The 27,186-nt window shown below is 41.2% G+C and overlaps 1 protein-coding gene and 1 long non-coding RNA gene across 3 annotated transcripts in view; both read right to left on the bottom strand.

Annotated features, from left to right (window-relative positions):
• MACROD2 (mono-ADP ribosylhydrolase 2) overlaps positions 1-27,186 on the bottom strand; it is an 857,698-nt gene that overhangs the window by 387,743 nt on the left and 442,769 nt on the right. The window lies entirely within an intron of this gene.
• LOC118164885 overlaps positions 25,998-27,186 on the bottom strand; it is a 29,055-nt gene continuing 27,866 nt past the window's right edge. Inside the window, exon 2 of the long non-coding RNA XR_004749715.1 lies at positions 25,998-26,195. This is a non-coding gene — a long non-coding RNA (uncharacterized LOC118164885). The remainder of the gene's footprint in view (positions 26,196-27,186) is intronic.

Here is a 27,186-nt window from a genome sequence, read left to right as displayed (position 1 = left end):
ACATTTTAATATTAGAAACGCCAAGAGCCTATAGTTTCTAAAACACTGCTATAAAGCATCACAAACCAACAGAAACATGCTGTGTATAGAGACAAATCTTATATTACCTTCTAAATTAACTGTTTTTTGACATTTTATAATTCTCACACTGAACACAGGAATCTTATGTTTGTATTTCATTTGAGATTGCCAACTGAAATTATTTCAATCGTGTCAAAAAGGATTTTACCATCTTTGTTTTTTTACTCTAACTCCTTTTTTCTTGAAACACGCTTATCCTTGGAAAAATGTCATTAAAACATAGCAGCACATAGACTTTGAATAAATAAACAGTTTTAAAACATACAGTGTTAATAAATACTAATGCTTATAAATATGCTTAAAGCACTCTTTACAAAATATTTAGCCCAGAAGCATGCAAGCCTATCTCATCCAAAACCACATCACGATGAGATCAGAAGTGAGAAGGGATATGCATGCATATAGGTATGTGCTTGGGCGCTTGCCTGAACACGTGTGCTCATTCTTCATCTCACACACAAATATATACTTATTATGAAGATGCACAAAACTGCTCTTCCAAAAAGCCTTGTTGCATATGACTGCGTAAACATAATGGAAGAAGTTCACACTAAAGTGTTTCCCATTAAAGATCTGCAGAAACAGTAATAAAACATCAGGCTGCCAGAGCTCCTGAGCCGTGACTTCAGCTGCCCAGGGCGCTGGGAGGATTTAACCTGCACCAGGCTCTGCAGAGATTGTTACGCTGAGACAGAGGCAGACGAGCGTCAGCTTCATTCTCCCTTCCAAGCAAGCCTGTGTTTGGGGCTGTAAATCCTCAATTTCATGCAGCTGCTGCATTGACACAGGGCATGCTCTCAAGGTGCCTACTAGGTGGGCCACGGGGCTGCCTACCTGTGGCTGCACCACTACACCCACAATACCCAGGGCTTCTCAGCTCAGGTTCCAGGGAGCTTTCTCAAGTAAGCAGGCAAGTTACCCAAACCAGAATTACTGCTGCACTGTTTGTTATTTTGAGTCACTCCAACACTGTAGTCAGCATGGCATTGGAAAAAACCATGCCTACAGCTACTCTCTTCCCATTTACGTTTTTTTCTCCTAAAAACAGACGTAGTTATTCAGCTGAATGGCAGCTTGCTTGGTCTTGCAGCAGAGAAAACATTAGATATATCTTTCTCCCAAATCAGAGAAAATCCTTGCTGCAAAAAAAAAAGGTCACCAGAGCTTTCACCAGCAGCCGCCCAGCAGCGTAGCAGAGTCCGGACAGCGCTGGAGCTCAACTCAGGGCGCTCGGGCACAGCAAGTCCAGCTATCAGGCTTGTGAGGGGATGGGTTAACTCCAGCAAGCTTCTGCTGGCAGACAGAGCTCCCAACCAGCCAGCTTTAAAATGGAAACGCCCTCTGAAGTGATGCTACTGGCAGTTTTAATATTTTTCATATATTTCAGAAGAGATCAGTTTATCCTATTACTGCTGATCCAGCTTTTTTTGCAACATACGTCAGCAAAATAAATCTTTTCCTGTGAACACAGCACAGTAGTTCTCAGGCAATATCAGGACAATTACTACTGCAATATTGATAATGAATACAAATCCCATTAAATCTTTTCTAATCGTATATTATCTCATTTGAAGAAACACACAGGTATCTCAAGAGCAGACACAGCTATTCCTGTTAACCTTGCACCTTACTGCTGTCTGGTTTATGTCGTCATCCCCATCTGCTTTCTGTTTCTCTGAAATAAAGCAGATGTCTCCCACAAAGTTTAAATCTTCTTAGCCAAAATACAGAAGCCAATCGAGTCGACTCCTTCCTCCCTCCCCACCCCAATCCCTTGACGATAATAGTTCCGAATGAAGTCCATACATATAAAATGCCAGATGTTAGTCCAAATTACTTGTGGTTACCTGACTGCAATTGAGGTTGTTCATGTATATTCTGCAGCATGAAGCCATCCATGCCCCTTCCCCTGGGCACACTTTATTTGAACAACTTAGTCTAATATTTGTCTGTGGAAGGGGGATGGAAAGAAGACGACTGCAGGCCTCTTTGGAGATTTCCAGTGCAAGCTTTCAAGATATTATTTTTGATCTTCTCGTATTGTTCTCTCTTGTTATACTCGTACACTATGCTCACATCTTATTCAATAAGGTCAGACTGCCTTCTCCTAGGAAGCAAAGTAGTGTGCCGTTAAATAATGCAGCTGCTCTCTTAAGGAAAAAAACACAGGATTTGCCCAAGTTTGGCTCAGACTGGACATTTAGACCACAACAGTTTCCCTGTCCTTTTGGCCATCCGTGACTCCTCTCCAGCTATTGCAGGACAAGCCTTGCACATGGAGATCATTGGCCCAAAACGTCCTGCTGTTAAAGCTTGTCTTTCCCTCTACAGTTTCTGAATTACTTTGTGAAGTTTTTAAGTGGTCTCAGATGTGATTAAAACATGTAGGAAAAATGCACACCAAGCTACTTAAAAAGGCTCAATATAATTTTTTTGAGGTATACATGTCCTGTGAAAACCAACACCCCTGTAACACTTCAGAGACAAGTTAAGGAACCAAAAATATTGTAACCACTGCATTTTACCATGCGTGTCAGCTACAGCTGCTCCAATTTGCCCCAAGTGTCATGTAAATCACCATGTAACATCCTTTTGACCACCGATTCATTGCAATTTCATCAAACAAGCATACAAATCCAATAGCCGCCAGACTTTTCCAGCATTAATGAAAAGGCATTTGTTTCCAGGCACACACGGTATTAACTTATTAGCATTAACTGTGCACCATATCAGTGGGAGATGAGCCTAGAAACAACTTACATCCCTACAAGCCCTTCATTTCCCTTAAAGCTTTAAATAAAGCCACTGAGCTCTGTGGTGACATGGAAAAGGGAAGCACTTTGCCTGCACAGCTAAGCCCTGCACGGACAGCAATTAGCAGCAATTGACAGACCCCAAACGCTGAGGAGTCCAAGGCAAGCTTTTCTTGTTCTTCTTGCCCTGTCTGAGGTTAAATGTTACCTTTTTTTCCCTGCCCTCCACTCCCACCATTAAGACACTTTTCAGGGAAGAAGCAGGACAGAATCCTGCGCAGGTGAGGTGTTACTGGATCCCAGGCACTGCAGACCTGCCAACTGATCCGACTGCTGTGCCAGCTGTGTGAGGATTTTGGATACAGGGGAGGCTGATAAGGCGGTTTACTCTTTGGAGAAAGCAAACAAAGGGTGCCTCTCTGGGATGCTCAGTATCGACAGAAAAAAACAGAGCTGACAAATACTCATGCTGCAGGCAGAGAAGATCCTTCCTGTTGGAGGTTCAGGAAGTTCAGATTGCAGACGTTTTCTCAGAATCCAGAAAGCAGTCCAAAAACATTAAATAAAACAAAAAAGAAGCCCTGGTAACCATCCCCTACTAATGCATGACAGCACATGTGAACCTAAGCACTTAGGCAGACTCCAGCAATAGCGTGCCATGAGCACAAAGCACCCCGTACCAGCAGCACGAGGGCAAGATCTCATCTTCCTGCTCATGCCCAGTGGCTCCATTTACTGGACGGAGGCAAGAGATGCAGGCTCTGACCCCAGCCCACCTGTGGTCCAGCCTGGGGAGCCCTCCTCCCGCCACCCCCAGTGCCCTGCAACTGGGAGGCCTTTCCCTTCTGCATCCCCAACAAGAACATCTCCCCTGGCCTTGTGCCCCCAAAGATCACCACGGTCAGCCCTCCCTTTGCAGAACTGCATCATCTCATCATTCAAATAGCTCGATTTCTTCCACCCAGAATCACTAAGTGATTGTCTCATTTCCTGCTCACCGAAAGCTGGTTTTCACAGGTCCAGAGCACATGATCTAATTGGAAATTTTAATGAAAATACCACATTTTGTTGGAGCTGAAGCACTTCATAGAGGCTTTTTTTTTTTTTTTTTTCCCCTCCTGTCTCCAAACTAGCTGTCAGGGTTAGACTTCAAGTATTTAAGCCAACAGGTCAGTAGCTAAGATGACAGGAGGGCTGGACTCAGTTCTCTGCATTGTCTCATTTTGCAAAGTATGATGAAAAACTTGCCCTGGCTGACACAGATCAGGGACTTGAATTTATACTTCCATCTCAGTAAAGTAACTGTCCGTCTGTAGGGCTTATATATCTCCCGTACACAAAGAGACTTTTGTAGTTCCCTGGAGAATGAAAGCTAATTGTGAACGTTGGAGAGCCGCTGGAAGAAATTCCCCTCTGACACGGGGCTTTGTGGAGCTCCCCGAGCTCCAGGTGCACTGCTGGGCAGCCAGAAGGGTTGCGTTACCGTCTCGTGTGACCTCCTGCATGACACAGGTCACGGCCTTCCTCCCTGCCTTGCCTCTGTCTAGCCCAGCCACTTGGGATGGCAACAGAGCGTAAGATGCTATTTAAACTCTCGTGGCGATGGGCAGTTGAGCCTCGTCCACCAGTGAGTTGTTCCAAGGACTAATTGCCCTCACTTCAAAACACGCCTCGTGTTTCCCGTTTGATCTCTGCTGACTTCGGTTCAGCCACTGGATCTTGTGTTTTTTGCCTGCTACTTTAACAAGTCCTTCGCTCCAGACATCTTATCCCTCAGTGGGTACTTACAGACCATGATTAAATAGCCACTTAACCTTCTCTTCAGTAAGGTGAGTTCTCTGAGAGCAGATGGTGCTGAGCACCTCTAAAAATTAGTACCACAGCTATTTATGTCTGTGAATTGCCAGCCGATCGTTTTGGAAGGCCGGTTATGAAGAGCTCCTGGCACCTGCCTCCCCATCGACAGAAATTACAGGCACTCAGCATGGTCCAGCATTTATTTTGCCTTTAGGAACTGGACTGTGAACAGAGCAGTCTCCTGTGCTAGCTCACCCTTTTCCAGAAACAACCATTGTACCGCAAAGAGCGCATCGTTTTTAGCATGCTAAGTACTGAAATGATTACAGTATCTGTATCTTTAGCCCAAGCAGTTTATGGCAAGATTCTGAAAAGCTGAGATGTCAGAACCTGAAACTTCACTTGAGGCATGAAAAGCACAACTTCCCACTCATGGTGATTTCCAGTCTTGAAAAAAAAAAAAGTAGTCATAAATAAAAGCATCACCTGACTCCCCACCATTGTTGTCATTTTTACCTCCTTGGGGGAAAGAAGCCCAAAGCTGTGGGTTCTTCTGACAAGCACCCTCATGAACACCCAGAGAGCTGAGAAGAGACAGTGGTATGGTGTACTATGAAACAAGAACTTCCCTCAGGCCCCTGCCATGTAAAGCACAGATAACTGAAGGCACGTGAAATGAAAGGACAGCCCTTATTCTCATAATTGAGAATAGCTTCCAGTGAGTTGAATTACCGTCTGCAGTTACGATCTGAATGAAACTATCTTTTTACACCTGGTGAAAGCAAAAAGCGGGCTGTAACCTACTCCCACCCCCTTAGAGAACGTGTATACAGGTGCACGTATACAAAAGGGACAAATGAGACCAGGAGACTAAGAAGAGGGACAGAAACTGTGCCTGAGAAAGCGGCAGACTACAGGCCGGTGAAATACTCCCCATATTTCCTGACAGTAAGCCTCAATTGAATACGAAGCTACGGAGGTATAATTACCTCCTCATCAATCCTGACATTAACATTTTTCTAACTCTTCAATGACAATCGCTTCTTTCAGCGCTCCCTAATAACAATTCATTTCCCTACCCTTTTGTGTATGCGTAAGACTGCCAGTAACTTCACATCCTTAAAGCAGAACTGGAAAGCTGGGGATCAGACTCACCTAGTGAAACCAGTCTGGATATCCAAACCACCAGGATTTTTCAGAGGACAATTTCCACTTTATTTTCAAAAAGGGACAACACACAAAGATTGTTCATCTTAGAGTAATAAAACTGGAAAAGCTTGTCCTAGAAAGGCAAAGGTCATTAAGGATAAACAAGTCCATACGACCCTTTCCTACATGCCCTTTCTAGCAGCTTAGGAAGCACTTCCCAAATACATGCACATTAAAAACAAAATTCAGTTATTGTTCCAATCTTTAGCAATGACATGTTGCACGTTCTGTTAAGGTCACTTGGCGTATACCTGGTTATTTTTCCAACAGATGAAACCTAACAGTATCCTATAACCTTCTTGTTTAAAATATCAGCAAGAGCCATGAAAGAAAAAAAAAAAAACAATTCTGCCTCATATCAAACATGGTTAAAGTAAACCAACTACTCCAAATATATTAATATTGCATTCTTCAGTATGGTCGTACCCCCATGACCTGCTTCCCCCTCTTTTTTATTTTTGTTAACATACAGTTTTAGTCCTTCTGACAAGATATTTTCAAAATACAAACCCAGAGACTAGACTGCATGGAGCAACAGTTTGCTTTTCCTTAATTTTTATTTCTCCAATTGGAGAAGCAATGTTATCTTTAAAGACTGTAGAAGCTCCTGCTTCCACGCTGCATGACGAGCATGCCTTCTGATCACAGAGGACAGCTGTTCACCAGGAGCAAACACCAGTTAGATATGAAGGTAAAGGAAAGGGTGTATGAAGTAACCTGGTGAAACAAAAGAGAAACAAGATACAGAGGAGAATATGTATTAAACCTTTTTTTTTCCTCCGTCACCACAACCTCAGAAAGCAAGTCTGCACACAACAAAGAGAACAGAAAAGTATTAATTTCACCTAAAAAAAAAAAATCCCTGTGATACGAACAACTGTTGCAAACCTGGTCCTCAGTCCATGAATTAGTCATACAAGGCCCCAAACCCTAGATACATAAGATTCTAGATCATGAATCGAATCACGATCTCACCACAATTATTGTGCTCTCTAAATTCTCTCTCGTCTCAGACTGCTTATTTAGACCCTTAACAAGAAACTGCCAGGATAGTTGGAGAAGTAATAGACAACCTGAATGGCTCAACTCCCCTCTCAATGGATCATCTGTCTCTGGTTTCTCAGAAGTATTAAGTCTGGTCAAGAAAAATTCTTGGTCCTTGCTGCCAAACAGGCCCCTGCAGGATCATATAAGAGAAGCCCCAGGGTTCAAAGGTTAAGAAGTTTCTGCAGGATTTCAGGAGCAAATCACCGGGAGTCATCCTGCGCTTATAATCCCAAGTAATCTTTAAAACCCCTTCAGAAAACTAATTCTGTTTTTGATGAACTGCTGCACAACTCCAGGGGCTTGCCTCTGATGCATCCAGCTACTTCACTTGTTTGCCACAGAGGTAGGTCTGATATTAAGACTGCTAAGCTACCATCTAGCATCTTTAAAATCCAAAACAGAGTCTGGAAAAAAACTGTCAATAAATCTCAATTCCTATGCAGCTTCTATAACATGTAAAATAATAATGCCAAGCAATAAAATCCTTACACGAGCAGCCGAGTGATGTTGCACAACAGCACCTAACTCCAGGCTCACGACGAACTCCCACAGTGAAGAACTTCCCTGGATCGATGGCTGACAGAGACCAAAACAGTTAAATAACCCCCCAAAGAAATGAGAAACGGTAGGCTGTTTCTATTTAAGAAAGAGCCAGTTCTCTCACCTTGGACTCCTGTTCTTGTTGAAGTCAACAGCAAAACTCCCATTGACTTCAGCAACAACAAGGTCACGGTCCTCCTGTGCTGCTGACGGGGTGAGAGCATGGTTGTAGGTCCTGAATTTAAAGAAGACAGAAATCAATAGAAGCAGCCTACAGCTGTCTTGTTACATCTCCCCAGCTACTAACAGACTCACGGTGGAGACTTTCACTGCTTCTTGCTTTCTGGACAACAGGTTCGTATGTGAGTATATGATATATGTTCGGCTTCATCTGGGCTCCCACAGGGGTTCGAGCTGCAGCACCACCAAGATGAACGTGCCTTGCCGGTGTCCGGGTGCCCAGCTGATGAGCTTGTTCCTTGTACTTTATATGCAACCCACTGTGAACACAGCCAAATATAAAGCTCTCTTATGGAGCAGCTAATGTCAACAGTGGTGCCTGCACCACACAATTTTATAGATCAGGGAAATCCAGCTCAAACACTTCCTACATCGCACGGAAGAGGCATAAAAAGTCAGACCAGATGACTACAGTGATTTTGGAATCCATTTCCATTCATGCAAAAACTAAGCACAAAGCTTGCCCTGAATATGTCCAAATACAGAACTACCTTGTCTTTAAAAAGAAAATTGAAAAGAAATAAAGGCCATCTGCGTGACTATTCATACCAGAAAAATTCAAGTCCTCTCCCTAAGTGTATGTGCATTGCATTCACACATATACAAATGGGAATCTTAACCTTCTGCCTTACAAAGAACTGGATTAAGTTTACAGGAATTTATTCTGTTTTCAAACGTGTTTTAAAATCCCTCATTAAGCTTAGTGTTTCCTTTGCCTGGTATTAAAAGGAAATACTGTAAAACCAACAGCACAAGAGCATTGCTGACTGCAATCCAGAGATACAAATATATCTTTACATGACCAGCATCAACTATCCTTGGCTTAAAACAAAGCTACAAACCCACAGCTGCTTAACAAACGAATGCTTAAATGTGCTTTCACTGAACTTCAGCATAAACCATACAGCATGCATTTTGTAAACTTTGCACTGGGGTTTTGATTAAAGCCAAGGGTCCAATAAGCTGCATTACTTCTCCTCCTTTCCCCCCCCGAATTTGTCAGCTCACTCTCTCCCTGTAAGTGAAGAGGCAGATTTGTCTGAAGCTACGGCCAAAGCCAAAAATCAAAGCCAGCTCCATTTCCTGGGATGGCTGCGAACACAGTTTGCAGCGAGGAAATACACCCACGCACATTACGGGTGACCTTGGGAGCACCAGTTCATCGACTACGCTTCTGGCAGCTGAAAGTTGGATCATCAAAAATCCTCCTGAACATGGAAACACACACAGAGCTGGCAGAGAGACAGAGAGACAAAAAAAAAAGTCAGCGAGGCAGGGTTCAGAGAGGAAGCAAAGCCTGTGCATACAGTAAGAAGCCAAATCGTGTTTCATTCAGCTTCGGAAACTGGCAGAAGCAACACAACGTTTACCTGCCACGTTTTTGCTTTCTGAGAAGACTTCCTACATAAGCACCACAAGTATAAATACAATACATGGCAGCTGGCAGAGGGCAGTTTTACAGAAGCATATTAGCTGACCCGGAAAACTTTTGCCAAAAAGTTGTTTTTTCCCCTCCTGAACCATGGCGACACCCTTCTAGTGTTAAAATGAAACCCCATATACAAGTTTGCAAAACCATATCCCCTAGATAATTCATGACAGAGCAATAGAAAAGCAAAACTTACGCGACTTTGAAAGTACTGACTGCAAAAGCAATCCACTTTAAAGGCAACATTCAGAATTTTCAACAAGCTACAAAGGCGATCTGAGAAAACCTGTCATGTTGGGATGCACAAAGAATACAATCCTTTACCTGATTAGAAACAACATGTTGCATTTTTTTAACAAAGCAATTAATTAAATGTTAATCATTCAAGTGGCAAACTGTTTGCATCTTTGTCAAGAAATTATAATATATTGCCCAAAACTTTCTAAATTCCATTATTAGCAATACCCATCAACAAACTTGAACTTTCAATCAAACACTGTCTACAGAGGAGTGATGAGGCAAATTATGCAATGGTAATTTAACGATCAATCCTTGTCATTTCAGGATGACAGTACTATTTGGGAAAAAGCAAAAGGAAAATGGATTGAAGTGCTAAAATAAAGAGTCTTTGTTCGTCTGAATAAAACATTTGTAGCTCTGGTCTGAGAGGTTACTTTCATTTGCAGCCAGTTTGATTTGCCACTCATCTTCCTTTGGGAATCATTCCGTTTCAAGTGCATTAAGAGATGATTTATTTGCATAAGCCAACAGAGGGTTATTCTTCCCTCAAAAAAAAAAAAAAAAAAAAAGAGAATGACATTGCTGTACAAATGAAAGAAAATGTTAACAACTTCTGAAAGTTCTCATAGGTGATTAGTGGAATCATGCCACATATCACAAAGTGATTAGTGCCAACATGGCATATATTATATTTTAAGTACAGTTGAGCTTTTGCACCTTCTCCCCAGCTACTAATAAACTTATTTTTGAAGACATTAGAAACGCTTGCTCTTCAGTAGTATGTTTCAAACCGAAAGCAGAAATGATCCTTCATTTAAATCTTTCCTTCTTTATGTACAATTTGGAAAGAAATAGCAACCCTACAAGTTTATTTTGTAATCTGTCTTGAAAGAAGAGAAAGTGAACCTGAAGATGTTCTTGGGTGCTGTTATGTTGTTCTCTGTTTCCAGGGACAGAATTGCATCGTGGCAAGGCACAAAAGCAGTTGTCACAAATCCACTGTTGCCATACCTCCTGTCTGTGGATGTCACTATTGCACTTTGTAATTACAAATATTAAGGGTGACATTCTGTCTCCTGCAGCAGAGGATCCCTCGGCAGCAACCTTCGGCATGCTCTGGTCTTCCTTTGGCGGAGCTGGGCACGCTCAGCGGCCGCCTGCTGCAGCAGCACTGCTAACCCAGCACAGAAACCCCAGGTACTAGCTCCACACCAAACAGGTTGATTCAGCCAAGAGGTCGGCCACAGCCTTCTGCCCCTCCTCGTCTCATCACCCTTACACATCACTCTGTACAAACAAACGTTTTCCAGAGTGTCAATTCCATTTATTTCATCCTTTCAGCTTACAGCCCCGTGTAGCATTGTGCCAAAACAAACCGCAGAGCCAGAGCATAAATTTGACTATTAGCTTTATTCTGATACCATCCGCTCCCCTTCTCCTATCCCACAGCTCCTCAAAGAAGCCTCACCTTGCCCAACCAGCACATCCAACTGAAGGACTCAGCAGAGTAACACATGACAGAGCCCTCTCATGCTCAGTGCAAAAAAAAAAAAAAAAAAAAAAAAAAAAAAAACAGAGCAAAACAAAACAAAAAAACTCTCTAGCTGACACATTTCTGCTAAATAATTTAAGCAATTAATGTAATAACTTACTGCAATGCCTCATTTTCCCTCTGAAGAGTTGCAACACTGCTCATGCTGTTAGAAGCTAAGACCAGCTCCTTGAACTGCACTGGCAAGCCTACAAATGGCAGTACGCAGCACCATGCCAGACAGCACTATTAACAATAACCTTCAGGGATTTCTATTCGCCTCATTTCTAAAGGTGCTGGCAACTCTCTTTCACTTTGCCACACCACGCAGACCACTGCTCCTTTCCAAAAAAGCCCAAGGAAGGGAGCTGCTCCTTTCAGGTAAGGACTTCTGTATGCACCAAGTCTCCAAGTTATGCTTCCCCACTTGTACATCCCTGAGTAAAAGGGGTAACACTGCTTTTTCCCTTTTGGTTCCATGAGGAAAAGCACTGCCCGTCACCCACTAATTTCTCTAGGGCTGTTCTCCATGCAAGAAGACCAAGCATATCATTTTTTCCCCCTCTCACCAGGCCACAGCGTGACCAAGACCAAAAGGCACAGGTAAAAGCTTAGCCTAGAACCTTTCAAAAACCCAGCTCTTTTGTAACAAAGGTAAAGGAAACAAAGGAAAAGGGGTGGGCGAATGACAATACTCAAGTCACAGTTGCCACCTCTTAACTCATCCAGCACACAAGCCAAAGCAGTTATGGAGAGACATATGTTGATTGCAGTAAAATAATTACTTACATTCTGTGCCTATTTTAAATATCAAGCGCTAGCAGCGTCTTGTTCAGAAACTTAAAAGCCCCCAAGTTTTAGTTGCAGTATGTGTGAAGAAACCACCGCATATGGAAGAAAGTCAAAACCCAACATCTCTTTGTTTGTATGCTGAATACCTAGAATATTATGTAATTGAAAAATGATGATTTAGAACGAGTTGAACACTGCAAGCAATTTCCAAGCAAAATTTGGCATCGAGGATGACCATTTATATGCTAAAGTCTGATTGTACACTAAAATATGTAGATGCATAACAGCTTATCTTTAAAGATAATATACTGCACACAGACGCAAGTACTGGATCTAATTTAACAAGATTTGTGGTTATGAACACATGGACACCAAAAATCCAGCATGAATGCTAAGTTACAGTCCAATGCAGTTCCAGCTGGCTAAGCTATAAACATTTCTTCCCCAAACTGCAGTTGCTAGTGGAATCAATATAGTAAATTTGATCAAACCTACAGCAAATGCTTGCTGTATATTTTACTCTTTCCTAAAGTAAAGCAAGAAAATGCATCGAAAACCACCCAGCCCACTATCCACCTTTCAGCTTCACTCTCTCAACTGAGGGGGTGATGTGTGTACCACAAAACAAGCGGTGGACCAAGCACACGGCAAGTCTGAACATCAAGATCAGTGAGTTTGGTCTCACTTTCATCTCATCGTTTAGTATGGCACGTATATACATAAACCAGTTCCTAATAGGAACTCAAGTAAAAACACAATGTGGTGTTGTATTAGCAAATGAGTATTCAGGCAGTAATGAAAGCCTCTGCATTTGCTCAAATATGGAACAGGAATGACTGATACGTTAATGCGTTTCAGTATGAAGAATAATTAGTTTGCACATTTGAGTCTGCATTGAAGCAAAATTCAAAGCATTATGAAGACACTCTACCCAGCCAAATGAATATCACATGGATCTTCTATTAAGAGAATCCTTTTCCAGAGAAGTAATGACTTACCAATTTACAGTTAAGGTTTCTCTGTTCGTATCACTGTAACCAAGTTGCAGCTTGTTGAACATTAAGTCAATCACAGCAACACCAGCAAAGCCACGACACCTGATCTTTGGCATTAAGCTCCTCGCTATTTCAATAGTTGTCGTTGTTTTGACATTGCTGCTGTTGTGCTTTTAAAAACATTTTGTTTTATTAAGCGTTAGGGTATTATTGCAAGGTATCCCCGCTGGTATCAATATCATCAATAGCTATCAATATCAACTAGCAACAACTTGAGAATCGTTGCTGCCTATAGTACCAATCAATTTGTGTTGCACGCTTACAAAGGAGACCCTTATGTAACAGTGCCTAACCCACAGTTAACAAACCAAAGTTAAATATTTATAAACAAGACACATTGAAAGCACAGGAAATCCTTATGGAAGATATACTCCAATATGATTGACTATTCATGTACAGAGTATGACATATGATGGAAATGAATAAAAAGTAAACAACGTACTCCATTACTCCTAACATCTGCAAAGCCTATTTTCAACTTCCTAAATTACACAGATGTAACAGCATGGAGCTCTTAAGCCTCAAGTGAATACTGATGAGATTGCATTTCTGTTTTTGTGATCCTGAAGTGAACAATTAAAGAACATACATTCTGCACTGCAACTGAACTAGTTCAGAAGGTTAGTATTTCTCTTTGCAAGGCCATCTGACGTGCACATCTGAGACAAATTAGCGACTTGACAGCAGTTCACGAAGAATACCATATTTTATTTTATTTTTAAATAAAATTAAGCAGATTGCCACTAACTCAGGTGTTTAACTGAGGTGTTATAATAAACACTGAGATCTTCTTTGCAGTACTTATATCATCTGACATGAATTAGCCATAAGAGAAGTCTATGCAGACATCAAGGAATAGCAGAGACTAAACAAATGCCATGAGTTTCAAAGGTGACTTTGAAAGCTCTGGGAAAAGTAGTTCTTCAATCTAATTTCTCCCTCTCATGCTTCTCTATATGCAAAGCCTATTCTGAACTATTCTGTCCACTAACTTCCAAGATCACATCTCACTTTCCTGCCCAAAAACCGCATCGTGGCAGATGCTAACAGGATGGACATTCCCTGTAAGCCCCAACACGAGTATATTTGTACTGGTGACAGAGTAAACCCCACAGTAAAACCGGGCAGGACTTTACCAAAAAACACCCATCAAGCAAGAACATGTAAACATACTGACCCCTATATGCATCTTCTGATTGAGGTCTTCACAATCTGAGGACTCCAAAAACAGAACTGTTTCACTGCAGCCTGCCTCATCAAGTCTTCATGACATTAAGAACAAGGTAGTACCGGGAAATGAGTGCGTTCAGACTCTGAACTTACTCCCTGTTTTTCATTACTGAAAATGGACTCCATTGCTCTAACTTCTCCTCAAAAACTCTAAACAATGAAGCTATTTTACAGATGCACTGCTGGCATCAGGACTGCTCTTAAGAAACCTGGGACTAGCTCTGCTTCGCCACAGTTGTTCCAAGCGGACTCAGGTGTAGCATATTCTTCCTCTGTTCATCAGCTTTCCATCTGAAGAGGACTATGAAACTGCAATAGGTTTTGTAACTCCTCTAATACAGTCAGAAAAAAGGGCACTACAGCAGAGAAATAACTTACATTTTTTATTTTATTTTTTTAAACTTCTGGCCCTAAATGCTCAAAATCAGAGCAAAGCATGGCTTTCGTCACAGTGGCCACATGTGAAGTATAAAAGTAAAGGATTTGCTGTAAGACAGGGAAATCTGAAAGCAAATCAAGAGAAAAAAAGAAAGGGAAAACACGGGTAACTTATGTGTTCCTTTGTTAACAGAGTCCAGACTCAAATACTGGTGAGTAAAATCTAGAGAGAGAGGGGGAAAAGACTCAGTAGAAACATGTTTCCAGGAAAGCCTGGGGCTCGAGACCATACTAAGACATGGAAGCTAGATGTCTCTAGAGCCCTCGATGAAACACTCCTACAAAAAAGACAAATTCTACTGCTGTCAGTTATTCTTAGAAAGCAGTGGAGTGGTTGATATAATGGCATCAATAGCCACGGAGCCAAGTGACTACATTAATAACCTTAAAAATGAGCAGTATTATCCATCACAGTTAAAGACAAGTGCAACAGCTTCTTAATTGCTTTGTATCTGAGATCCAATGACAACTTTGATTGGCAACACAACTGCATCATTTATTTTTTTTTAATTTCATTTTCTTTTTGCCATCATAATCATTGATTCAGCTCAACACTGCTCCAAAGATAGATTATACCAATATTAACAGAATGAGCAAAAGTGCCATCTTAATAAGTACTTAGCTCTGTAAGCCTTTCCACTTAAAAGGAAGTAAACATAAACCCACAAAGACAATGCCCTTTTCTGCAAGAATCCTTCTCAGAACAACATGTCTAAATAAATATGACAAGAAAATCCAAAAAGCTTTTTATACAAAAAGCCAGACTGGAAATGAAAGTTATTTCCAAAAAAAAAAAAAATTAAATCACTGAAGTTCTTCATTGAAAAAGATTTTAGTGCTGCAGAGGCCTTAGTGCCTACAGAACACTACAGTACTCTGCAATCAAAGTCCAGAGCAGGAAAAAAACATCAAACACCCTTTAAACCTGTGCAAGTGGGTTTTGCTTTTTGCGCGGAGACTTTGTTCCATGCTTCTGTGTGCTGTTTGCCTCTAAAATATAATGCAACCATGATGTCATTTAGCATCAGAGCTCTCAAAGCCTGGTAGAAACACCATTTTCAATTTCACCTGGGATCATTATTTGGAAAACATTTAGGGAAATACAAGGAGGCCAACATGAGACTCAGATCTAGCAGATGCTGCCAATTGGCTTTGAGAACAATCTCAAAATCTTTAGGTCAAAGCTACTTGCTTTACACTTTTCACTCTTCTTTAGAATGTTTTTTCATTGTCCGTGTCCCATTTCTATAGATATATTTTTCCACCCAGGGAACAAGGAAGCTGCTGCTTACTTAGGAAGAGAACTTCAAGGCTAACAAGAAAAATCAACAGCTACTGGACACACCAAAAAGCACAACCCAAGCACAGAAGTGCGCTGGAGATATTTTCTAAGCAACATCTTCATACTGTAAATACCGATCACAGTCACGATATGGCATAACAGAAGCCTCAGTGTAGGTTAAGGAATCACGCTGAAAATCCTACACTGTAGGTGGGTCTGGGTCCCCCCCCACAGGAGGACGACAGAGGAGACAACCCTTTGGGAAGAGGTAAATCTATGCCACCACTGCCTGTTTTTTTTTTTTTTTTTTTTTTTTTTTTAAATTATTATTATTATTTATTTTTTTTATGTGTTTTACGCCTCACATGGCTTTGAGCAGAAATGCTGAACCTGAGGATAGGTCACCATGCTGCACATAGGTGAAGACCATGAGGTGAGGACCTACATGAAAAGGCAGCATTTGTGAGGTATCCTCAAGCAGAAAAACAACATACAGCAACACATCTGAGAAGGGGACTGGTCTCGTTTCCAAGGCCTGTAACAAGCTGATGAGCAGCAAGCTCACCAGTAACAACAGGGAAATGAAAATGCACCAAGAATGATTCAGTGTACAAAACTAATGGTTCATGTGCAGAAAACGTTGTTAGCCCTGCAACATTACTGTTGAAGGAAACCACAAAATGAGGAGATACAAGAAGGCCTGCTAATTTACAGGGAATTAAAATTCCTGGACAGAGCGCAGGGAGAAGAGATGTTCGACTTGTCACCTTTTTATTTATTTTACATATTTGATTACAGGAGTGGGAGCTTAGAATTTAAGTAGTTTCACAAGCAAATTAGACAATAACATTTTATTCCATGAGTCAAGCATCTCACATTAATGGAGAAATTCCTTTTAGATTTTAATACAATCTGTACTGCAAAAGAAATATTACCCTAAAAGCGTCCACAGTGCTGCTTTTGGGAAAGTAGCTTCCTGTTAATCTTCAGTGACTAATTACATCTGTAAATATTGCTTCAGAAATTAAAACCTAAAGCGTTTAATACTGAATATTCACTGGAAATACCCATCAGGAACAGCAAACAGTTTAAAAAGACGGAGCAGAGGCAAGCAACTGGAGTACCTAAGTATTACAGAACTGATAACAGAGCATCCTGATTTGTGATAAGAGTGTGCCACAGATTTATTTTTTTAATGAAGGCACTGTGTTATTATGGATACCCAGAGGAATACACTTCAAGACAGGTATCTAAGTACGCTTTCAAAACTGTAGTTGCACGATTTCCATGTGTAACAACAGTCAGTAATCCATCCAAAAAAGCAAGCCAAAAAAAGCTTGAGTTTGTTACAAATCCACCTCTACTGCCCTGCAAACATGGAGCTGCTGGAACTGAAACCAAAGGGGGCCTCTGAAGCGTCCATCCTGAAGCACTACTGTCCCCATGCCACACTCCAGGCTCCTATCGTTACCTTTCCTGCTGAGCTGCGGTGCAAGTAAGACACTACGAGTTCATTTACAGCACGCCTGTCAAACCAAACCCAAAATGCAAGCAACAGCAACTTTATTAGCACTTACTGATCCCAGGGGTGATAAATACGTTTGTTTACTTCTGTGCGAGCAAAGCTGGTGGTGAAAAGGAAACCGATCAGACTGTTAAGTGGCTAAAACTCACATTAAAAAAAAATCAAATGATAATATAATCCCAGGAAATTGCCAGGATATAGAGACCCAAAGTGCTGCAATACCCATGGCCATGCTGGCATCTTGCCAACAGCCTGAGGGTCAAAGCTATTCTGTATGTATATTTACATAAATTTACATCTGCTTTGCATAACAAGTAAACATCGTATTAAATGCACTTTATATAGGGAGCGTCGTGAACTAGCACAGCCACTCTTGCAGGAGCACAAGGTTAACACTTCCCTTCTCTGTTGTTACCTTCCCTTGTTTGGTTGTACAATGCTACCACGTGAGAAGACTCCGGTCCTTGCCACAGGAAAGTTACTCTTTGGCTGACAATGTTTAATCCATAGGTGGAAGAGGAGTGGGACAACGAGCAGAGATGCACTACCTACTTACTTCACTAGCGGTGCAGATCCCTTTCTATTATGCTTGACCAAGAATTGAGGAAATTCTTCTCCACTGCTTTTCTTTCACTCCCATATTCAAGTTGAGGGTTCAGATTTTTCCTTCGTGCTTGCATGAAAGCTCAAAAAACCTTCTTATCCAATGTTTTATGTCACAGAAAAAAACTTTTCCCCAAGCCCACATGCACAGAAATGCTACTCTTACTCCTACCGTGCTGATAGCCATACATGATAACGTGCACGCATGTATCAGGGGAACCAGAAAGCATTTTCACAATAAGATTAAAACAAGTGATCACAAGCATTTTCCTGGAATAAAAATCTTCTCACATTACGACTCACAAGCACAATCAATTCATCTGCAGCTACCATCTGAGTAATTGCTTCCAACTGGTTTTGTGGGAGGTTTTACTCTGAAACTATCCAAATCCAAATGCCAGTCAAACCATACAAAAAAAAGGTGAGTCCTGTTATTCCTTGCAAAAGGAAAGAGCTAAATGTTAACTATACATACTATTTTCTTCAAGAAATACAACACTTTTTGCTTCATTTCTAGACTTCCCCTCCCACCTAAATTCATCTCTCATGTTATACTCAGTCAGAGATTCAGGATTGGATGGTTTCATAGAGCCATCCAACTAACTCAAAATGGAAATTTCAAACATCATATTATCAGCATCATATTATTCCTATATTACTGCAAAATAGGAACAAGTAATCTGGAAAATTTGCACAAACAGCAAAGACAGTAAGGAAAGAACTGTGAATGTGCTTTGGACTCCCCCCCACCTTCCCCACCAAAGATCTGAACTTTAACTGTTCTCCCTGCCTCGTTTGCATGTTTGGGGAATGCCTCTCAACTCTGTTATATTAGATGCTTCTAATTTTGGTTAAAAGTCAAAATCCTGAACAAGGCCCAGACTACCCTCATCATACACAAGTCAGATTTCCTATTGCCAGGTCTGCCCTCTCTGAGCACGTTCTGCCTTCTGTCCTGCAAAAGCAGACACCGAATGCCAAATAAGCATTACAGCCTTCAAGATATTAAGCCCTGGCTATCATTTTCCCTTCTTCCTCCTCTTTCCTGCAAATCTATCTGATTTTGCTTAGAGATCCCTTTGAAAGAGCTAATGTTTCAACACCACCTTTCACTTGGAAAAACAGTCCTGCGATTGAGTCAAGTCTCTGAGGAAATCCTGTAACAACAAACCACAATTAGAAGGAAAGAAGTTGGGAAATCTTGCATGGCAACATATTTTGTGTTTAAGTTTCCAAGGAATTTGGCTAAGGCAATCAGACCTTTTTTTTTTTTTTTTCCCCTCTCATTTCTAAAGACAGTTTCAGACATCATCTGTAATAAATTGAAGTATCTTACTTCTCTGAACTGATGGCTGCTGGGGAATGAAGCCAATGCATCTCCACGCAAAACCACATGCTTCGCCATACTGCAAACGCCATCCATCTCCCTCGCCCCTCCAGTCATTTTTCTTATCTGACCAGCTACACTTCTCATCAGCATCAACTGTCATTTCGTACAATCAAACTCAAGCTGTATTACTTCAAAGTTTATGAATCCCTTATGCTTTCTTACAGTCTCTGTGAGGCACGAAAGTGAGATTTGTCTGGACTAACAACATGTTCGCCACGTTAGCACAGTTTGGCTTGAGACAGCAGCTCATCTTTTCACTTCCAGTCTTGCATTTTAAAGAAAATGTCTTAATGCAACTGGCAGAGTCTCACAAATGCAGCAGTAGCAACAGCTAAGATGTTATTTTCCTTTATGTTGAGCTACGTAAGTGATGCTTAATATGGGTACTTATTTTTCTTCTCAACATTACAACTGCATGCAAGGAGGGGGAAATGTATCCTCAAAGGGTGATGGTTTGTGATTTTCTTCCTCTATGTGTACATTCATAGCAAGAGACAAAAGACAAGCTCTCTGGAAATTTAATCTTATTTCATCTTTCCATCCATACTTGATGGTACTGGACAGAAACCAGTCACCAGAGCGGTGCCCGCTGCAGTGACGCGAGTCTCACCAGGAGCAGTATGAGTAACGCTGCACGAGCTGCACCGACGTGGTGGGGACTCGCTATCCTTCTGCATCCCCAGTTGCTGAAGTGCTCGAGATTACCTGAGGTATTTTTATCTCTGCCTGGGGGAGTTATCACAGAATTACAGATCACATTCAAGAATAAAATATGGTGCGGTCTGATTGGCATAAAAGCCCAACAGGCTGTTTGGGGAATAGTTTGTTCTCCTAATGTTGACATTATATCATTTGTTTTTGGCAGCTCAACACCACCGACAAATTTTATCTTATTTGAATTGTCATGAAAAGCTTAATAACTCTCTATTTGGCATATCTTTTAGAAGAAAAAGAAAATAGATACATTATTTGTAAAGCAACATATGCCTGATGACTTTGATCTGCGCTGATGCAATGCCCTTTGAGGATAAAAAGCAGAGCTTTTTAAGAGGAGGAGTCATATGAATATACACTTTCTAAGCAGCCTTTTGAAAATATATTTCTACTCAATTAGCACTTACAGCGATATCTAATTTTAGACAATAAATCATGACTTTGTTGTCATGCTACAATCCTCTCCAATTAGAGCAGAATTTATTTAAAATGTTTCCCCAACACATTTTATGTATTTTCTCTGTCTAAAGCTGTCTGCTTCACTACATTAATACACAACTATACACAACTGGGACTCAAACCCAGGCTAGTTGTTCATCTTCATTTCCCACAGAAAAAAAAATGAAATTATAGGGTGACATGGGTTAAACATGTAACAGAGCTATAACCTGACACAATGCACATTGCACCTCTAGCTGCATGTCCTATGCCAGAACCTAATTATTTGATTCCATCTTAGGTATAATGACTGTTTAAGGACTTTTGACTATATTTGATCTGATTTCAACTTTTAATTGTTCATTCTGCAAATGTATTTAGACCAGTTAAGTGAGATTCAGGGTTAAGGGTTTTGTTTTGTGCATGTTTGTGGTTCTTTTTGTTTGTTTGTTCTAATAAGCACTGTAAAAGGACATGATAAATAACATTCCTGTGAAGGATACAATACAGCCACACGTGTGTTTGGCATTTAAGTTTACACAGATGCTGACCTGGGTTGTCTTTTGTCTTTCATTTGGATCATCTGGACCATTTTCCCAGACTGTTTATTTCAAAGCCAAAAAGCACTTTAAAAAATAAACCCTGAGACATTTCTCCGCTATCTGTGACTGTGCAGTTTATGTGTGGTGCAAATTAAGTTCATTGTGAATATGTACCAGATCAAGAAGTGCTTACAGAAGCAGATAGGACTTGAAAAAATTGGTACTCAAGAGAGTTTTTGATGGTCAGAGGACTGGTGAATCAAAACCCTTCAGAACTATTATTTCTTTCCCAAATGCAACTAGGTTCTCATTAAAATTCAAGCTTCAGTCATAAAACCCCAAACATCTAAAAGAGTCTAAATCCAAATCACAGATATGGTAGGCCTCTCTGACCGTACCAGCTGGATGAGACTTGACAGCAATATCTAGCAGCAATATCCAGATTCTCTTTACTTAACAGCTCATAAAGGAACTGATTTATAAACACATACTACTTTCGCATTGTATATTTATGAGGTTTAATGAGTGCATGTCATGCTAGCTGTTTAATAACTGGATATAGATATATCTGCAACTTCAATTTGGGTTGAGTTTTTTTTTTTTGGCTGTTGTTGTCCGGTTTTCATATTCCTCATCTCTTTGTATCTCTGTGTTTTGTTACCTGGGATACTGAAGTCAAAGAATTGAGTAATCTTACAGGAGACCAACTATGTTGTATGATTGATTTGAGAGAGAACGAATACATCATTTTTTGAATTCTTATGCTGACACTAAAAATGCTCCACTGATTGTTCCTTGCATTTTCCACCTTTCTCTGAAATGCTGCCATACCATTTCCTGTGTGGCATCTCTTACATAGACGTCTCCTCTGATCAACTTCAATTGCTGTTCCCAAAATTATCCTCTGATTGTTCCTGATTGTTCAGTCAAGTGGGCAGGAAATCTCTTCCATCCTTTTGCATATACAGTGAAGCTGTAAGTTCCAAAGTACGTCTTCAAGAAAGCATGCTTATTTCACTCATCGGTATAACTGATTCACCTGAAAACATTAGGTGCTACGTCCATTTTCCCTATATTTTACTCCAGGAGAATCAATTATATTTCTAAATGGCATCTTCCTCATAGTCAAACGCTTTGCATTCTATAAACCACGTGTTCATGGGTGTGCAACGAGTAACACAGAAGTCTGCATCCTCTACAGCTGCCTTACAGCTATTTCCAAGATTTCTTCTGAGTTGACATTGTTTTACTGTACCCAGCAATATGTTATAATGGATTTTGATTGCATTTGCCTTTCAATATACATTGTGAACATGATATTTGATCATATTCTTTTTTTTTCCTTAAAAATACTTTCGAAGTTCTGAACTTCTACTCATTATATACCCCAGTTGTTTTGGGGGAGAAACCCTCACCATTCAGTTCCCATTTTCACAGCCATCACAGAGCACTTAGGTCTTCATTGAATAAACCAAAAGCGTCCTTTTCCATAAGAAAACTCATCAAATTTATATTTGGGAAATCACAACACTTGTGGTACCTTTTTCCATTACAGATTCTTCTGCTGCATTGTTTGCATTACCGCTTCTTTCACAAGAATGTTCACAGCCAGCCAGTTCATTTGAATCAGTTGTGCAGCTCCTCTTTTTGTGCCATTACTTTTTCCATCAGCTCTTCCACTGAACTTTCATTTCAGGATCAATAGACTCAGTTTACTGCTATGCAAGACTTTCTTGCCATCACAATGTCATTTTAGTCACATTTGGTGGCTTAAACATTCATTTTCATTCGGTGAAACTCAAAATTGCTTAGCAGGTAAGATATGAATACAAATTATTATTCATAATATATCATTAAAAAGAAAATAAAGTTCTTAAAAGGAAAAAGTTGGTAGCTGTGCCCTACAGTGAGAAAATGGATTAATCTCTTGCATTACACTAAGCATCACAGATTGCTCTTACACAGTCGCTTTGAGTTTATTTGACCAAATCTAATCATGACTGATGCTACTACCTCAAAAGCAGTGAAATTCAAATATGAAATTTGAAACCATTATTATTCCACTCTTCACGTGGACTCTCTCTGCATCTAAAATGATACAGCAGAATTTTGCAAGAAGCCAATCTGATTATAGTATAAGTTTCTCAAGAAACTCAAACCTAATCATGAAAAGCAATGGCACTGGAGAAAAATCAACATATTAGAGTCAACTGTAACTACAGTATAACTGGAAAAATTTAGCCTTCACTTGCACAGAGATTTTTTTATTATTATTATTTTTGCAACTGTTCCTTGCGTGGAACAATCAATAATATAATGTGCTTAGTAAATCATTGACAGTTAAAAATCTCATTGGAAATCCCACCTCACTCACAGCAAAAAAGAGCAGCTAACATACACAAATGCCTACTAAAAATCAATTGCCTGAAAACTAATCGGGATCTATTTAGTTACTGGAATGGTTTTGCATTGATTTCTTCCCTTATCTTTTGTATGCGAGAGCATGAGCAGAAGTATATTAAAGACACGGCTGCATATTCAGAATTGTTACTACTACTACTACCTAGGAAACACGCTGATCACTTTTTGTGTGTTCTTGTTAAATGAAAGTAAAACTGAATTCTAGCACTGCAGATGCATAGGCTTAGGTTGGTTTGTTGAAAGAATGCATTAGCAAGAAAAACAACCCTCACTTACCAAAAATAATAATAATAATAAATGGCTTCTTTGACACGAGCTTGCATTCAAGCTGATGCTTGCTGGCCTACAGAACAAAGCCATCATCACTTCCCCATGGCGTGGCTGCATTTTCCAGCTGTGCTGCTCCAGGTGGATGGGCACACAGGTCTGAGTGGGCACAGAGCTGGATTTAACCTTGTGCTCGTAAGGGCTGCACACTAACATTCCCCTCTGCCCCCAACACGGCAGCAGTCCACGTGCAGACACGTTGAGCTGTTTAACTCGGTGTCACAATTTCAGCCTTTTTTGACGTAGGCCACCCGATCCGGCGTTCATTGCACAAACATGACGTTTGTGCTTTCCCCAGCAATTCTATTTCAAGTGATCATGAAATAGAATACAATAGCAAAATTGGAGATAAAAAAAAAAAAAAAAAAAAAACATCAAAATGTGATGTTAAGGCTACTCCAATTTATCATGAGGCAAGGTGATGTATTTAACCGAAACTGGGAAAAGCATTCCCTCAACAGTCAACAAATGAGTCAATCACACAATGAATCACATTTTTGTGAAAAGGATTAACAGAAAACTGTCCTATAAAATGAAGTGCAAATTCTTCTGACTCAACACTGCTGCTATGGCCCAGCCAACTTGCATTTCAGAATAAAAACCATGAAAGAGGAAGGGAGGACCAGAAGCTATAAACTCCATAGTACTACAGTCCCTTAGGATGCAAAATTGCCTTGTCCCTATTACCGTAAACAGAAGTCTTGGCTGAAAAACACAATAGAAACCATGACTGAATGAGGCACAGTTAAGTGATCACAAATCATACCGATTATGATTTGAGTGGAATGTCACAAAAATGGAAATTAAGTACATATAGCTCCTAGTACCTACAGTCAGATTTAATTTTAAATAATGCCTGCAGCTATAGAAAATAATAAGATAATAAGTGTCATTTCATAGAGAACTTATCTCAAAATTTTGAAGTTTTAAGCAGCTGCATCTCTCGATGTATTTGAGAAACCATTTATGTCGAGTGAAAAGAAAACCACACCAAAAGCCACTGGGTTTGCTGCTCACACTGTATTTGAGGCAGAGATGATACACTTCACGCTCCAGATAGTAGATCACTCTGAGATGGCAGTGTTTCAATTTGGAGTCAAGTTAGGACAACAAATCACAGTAGGGCTGTGCAGAATAAGGCTGAAAGGAATCCAAACCTGAACCCCTCTGCAAACTCTTCCCCAGGCTCCCTTTTGGGGCAGCTGTTCACCGATACCATCTTCCCAAGTCCCCCACAGCAGCCAGCTGCCACCTGGAACCCTGCTGTTTCTGTAGCAGACATCAGCCAGCCGTGTCACCCTCTTCATACACCCAGATCCACCAGGAGACAGAAAAATCACAGAGCTTATTCCTAATCAGGACCACAATAGTTTCCTATGGAGCCCTTGCAACAGAAACAACAACAACAAAAAAAGCTATAAAGCTACAGATCAGACCAGCAAGAAAAAACTTGATCCAAGTTCAGCACGATTCACGGTCACTGTATTTGAGGATTTTGAACTGCATGATTTTAATAGCAGCTCACTGGTATAGCAGCACTCCATCGAGGATCCATGGGCTCAAGTCTTGAATGCATTCATTGAATTTCACTCCCCCACAACCCTGCATACTGCCTCCACCTGGCTACAGGGCTTCTCCTTGTCTTAGGAGGTGTTAGAAACCAGCCAGCTGAACAAGGCCTAACACTTGCCAAAGCTTTCAGGCGTGCTAGGGCAGCAAACTGCAAAAACAGTGACAGATAAACTGTGCTCTAACCAGAAATCCACCAACAGCTCCATCCACAGGGAAGCAGAAACCTGGAACCATGAAGCCCCCCTTGTCCTGAGCAGCCCACACAACCGCCTTCCCCTAGCACCTGCATAGAGGTGTGAGTGCTGGCAGCTCTTCTCATCCCCTCTCGCTCCATCAGTCTCCAAAGATTTCCGCATGCCTTCCTTCCCTGCAGAACATGGAAGGACCTCACCTCTGACTGACTCAAACACAAAGCATTCACTGGTTGGAATCCTACTGGAATGTAGCACTGTTAGATACTAGGGAAATAAAAGCTGTAGTGCTGGAGAGCTGCGTACCTAACCCACCCGCTGTGGGCATAATCCCTCAACTATGGACAAAGAGCTCACCTCTTCTAAATTCTTTTCCCGCTCTACCTCAGCTCTCACAGGGGACCTATCGAGGTGGTAGCTCATGCATACACAGTGGCAAGCAAACAGCAGCTTCTCCACCCAAACATCCCTTCTGGGTTCACGCAGCAGCTGCAAAAACACATGTTGGCCAGCCCCACTGATGTCCTGCCCTTGGCAAACACTCAAACATGGGGAGCCACCGGGAAGTAGGGAAACAGCCAAGGGAGATGCAACAGAATGGGGATTTTTATTTTTTTTAAAGTAACAATAAAAAAGTTGGGAGGGGGAAAATTGAGAAGGTCATAAGGCAGAAGAAAACAAAGGGCATGAGAATCTGGGAAAGCGGTGAGATAAGTGAAGCACACGAGGGAACAGGCTGCGAGGAAGATGCCTCACCATCAGCACATAAAACAAGGCTCCTGCTGGAAGACATTTGGGAACAAATGACCTGCGAGAAAAACAAAAATAAAAATGCTGCAAGACTAAAAGAGAGCTCAGTCACATGTTAAGAAGCAGAAAACCTTCCCAGTCCACAGCTACTCCAGTGCTGATAACTAAGAAAGCATCTCACTAAAAGGTTTGGATGTTGTCACTGGCTGTGTAAGTAGGTTAGGCTTGAGGAGAGATGATGCATATCAAATGCAAAATGGATAAAATTAAACATTCATTGACAACAGAAAGTTGGGCTAAGCGTCCAAAAATACTGAGCACTACCAAAACGCATGTCAGGCCCTGAGTCGGAGACACAGCCAAGTGAGCCTCCTACCGCTTTTAGCTTAAACGGCTGGCAAGCTTTTCCTCCAGGCCTTTCATACAGCAAAATTAGGGCTTCAGTTCCTACCGACTGCTTTAACTGCTGTACCTGTGACTCTTGCAATTTGCCACAGCTGGGCTGCTCTCCATATAGTGGCAGCCTTCATCAGGCAGGGGCTGGGCACGCAGCGCACCACATCCCCTCGGGGTCAGGAGAGAAACGCAGCCTTGTTCCCGTCAGGTAGGACGGCGTTTATGTCCACACGCTCCTCTTTAGAAGAGGCAAACAAATGAAAGCTTTTTTTCCTCTTGCAGTAAGAGATCCCCATCTGCCTTCCTAAAACCAGCCACGGCAAAGCAAAAAGAAACATGGAGAAGGCAGAGGAAAGAGCCACTTCTCTCTGCTAGAGGGAAATGCAATGGCTTATTGCAAGTTAGAGAACAGCCAAGAAGAGACTAATTTTCTAAGCCCTATTCACACGCTATTCAAATTTCATTCTCTCCTACGTTTATAGGACCTTGGAGTCACAGAGGAACTGTAACCTCAAATTGCTTGTTTCCTGGGCATAATTGAGAGGAGAGAAAGCTGCTCTCCAGCCTCCGTACCGCAGCATTGCTCCTGCTCCCAAGCTGCACATCGCTTACGGACACAAACCGCTCCGGCTTACATTTTTGTTTGCTGCTGA

The sequence above is a fragment of the Oxyura jamaicensis genome, chromosome 3 (assembly GCF_011077185.1).
Source record: "Oxyura jamaicensis isolate SHBP4307 breed ruddy duck chromosome 3, BPBGC_Ojam_1.0, whole genome shotgun sequence".
NCBI lineage: Eukaryota > Metazoa > Chordata > Aves > Anseriformes > Anatidae > Oxyura > Oxyura jamaicensis.
This window is presented reverse-complemented; position numbering and strand designations above follow the sequence as displayed.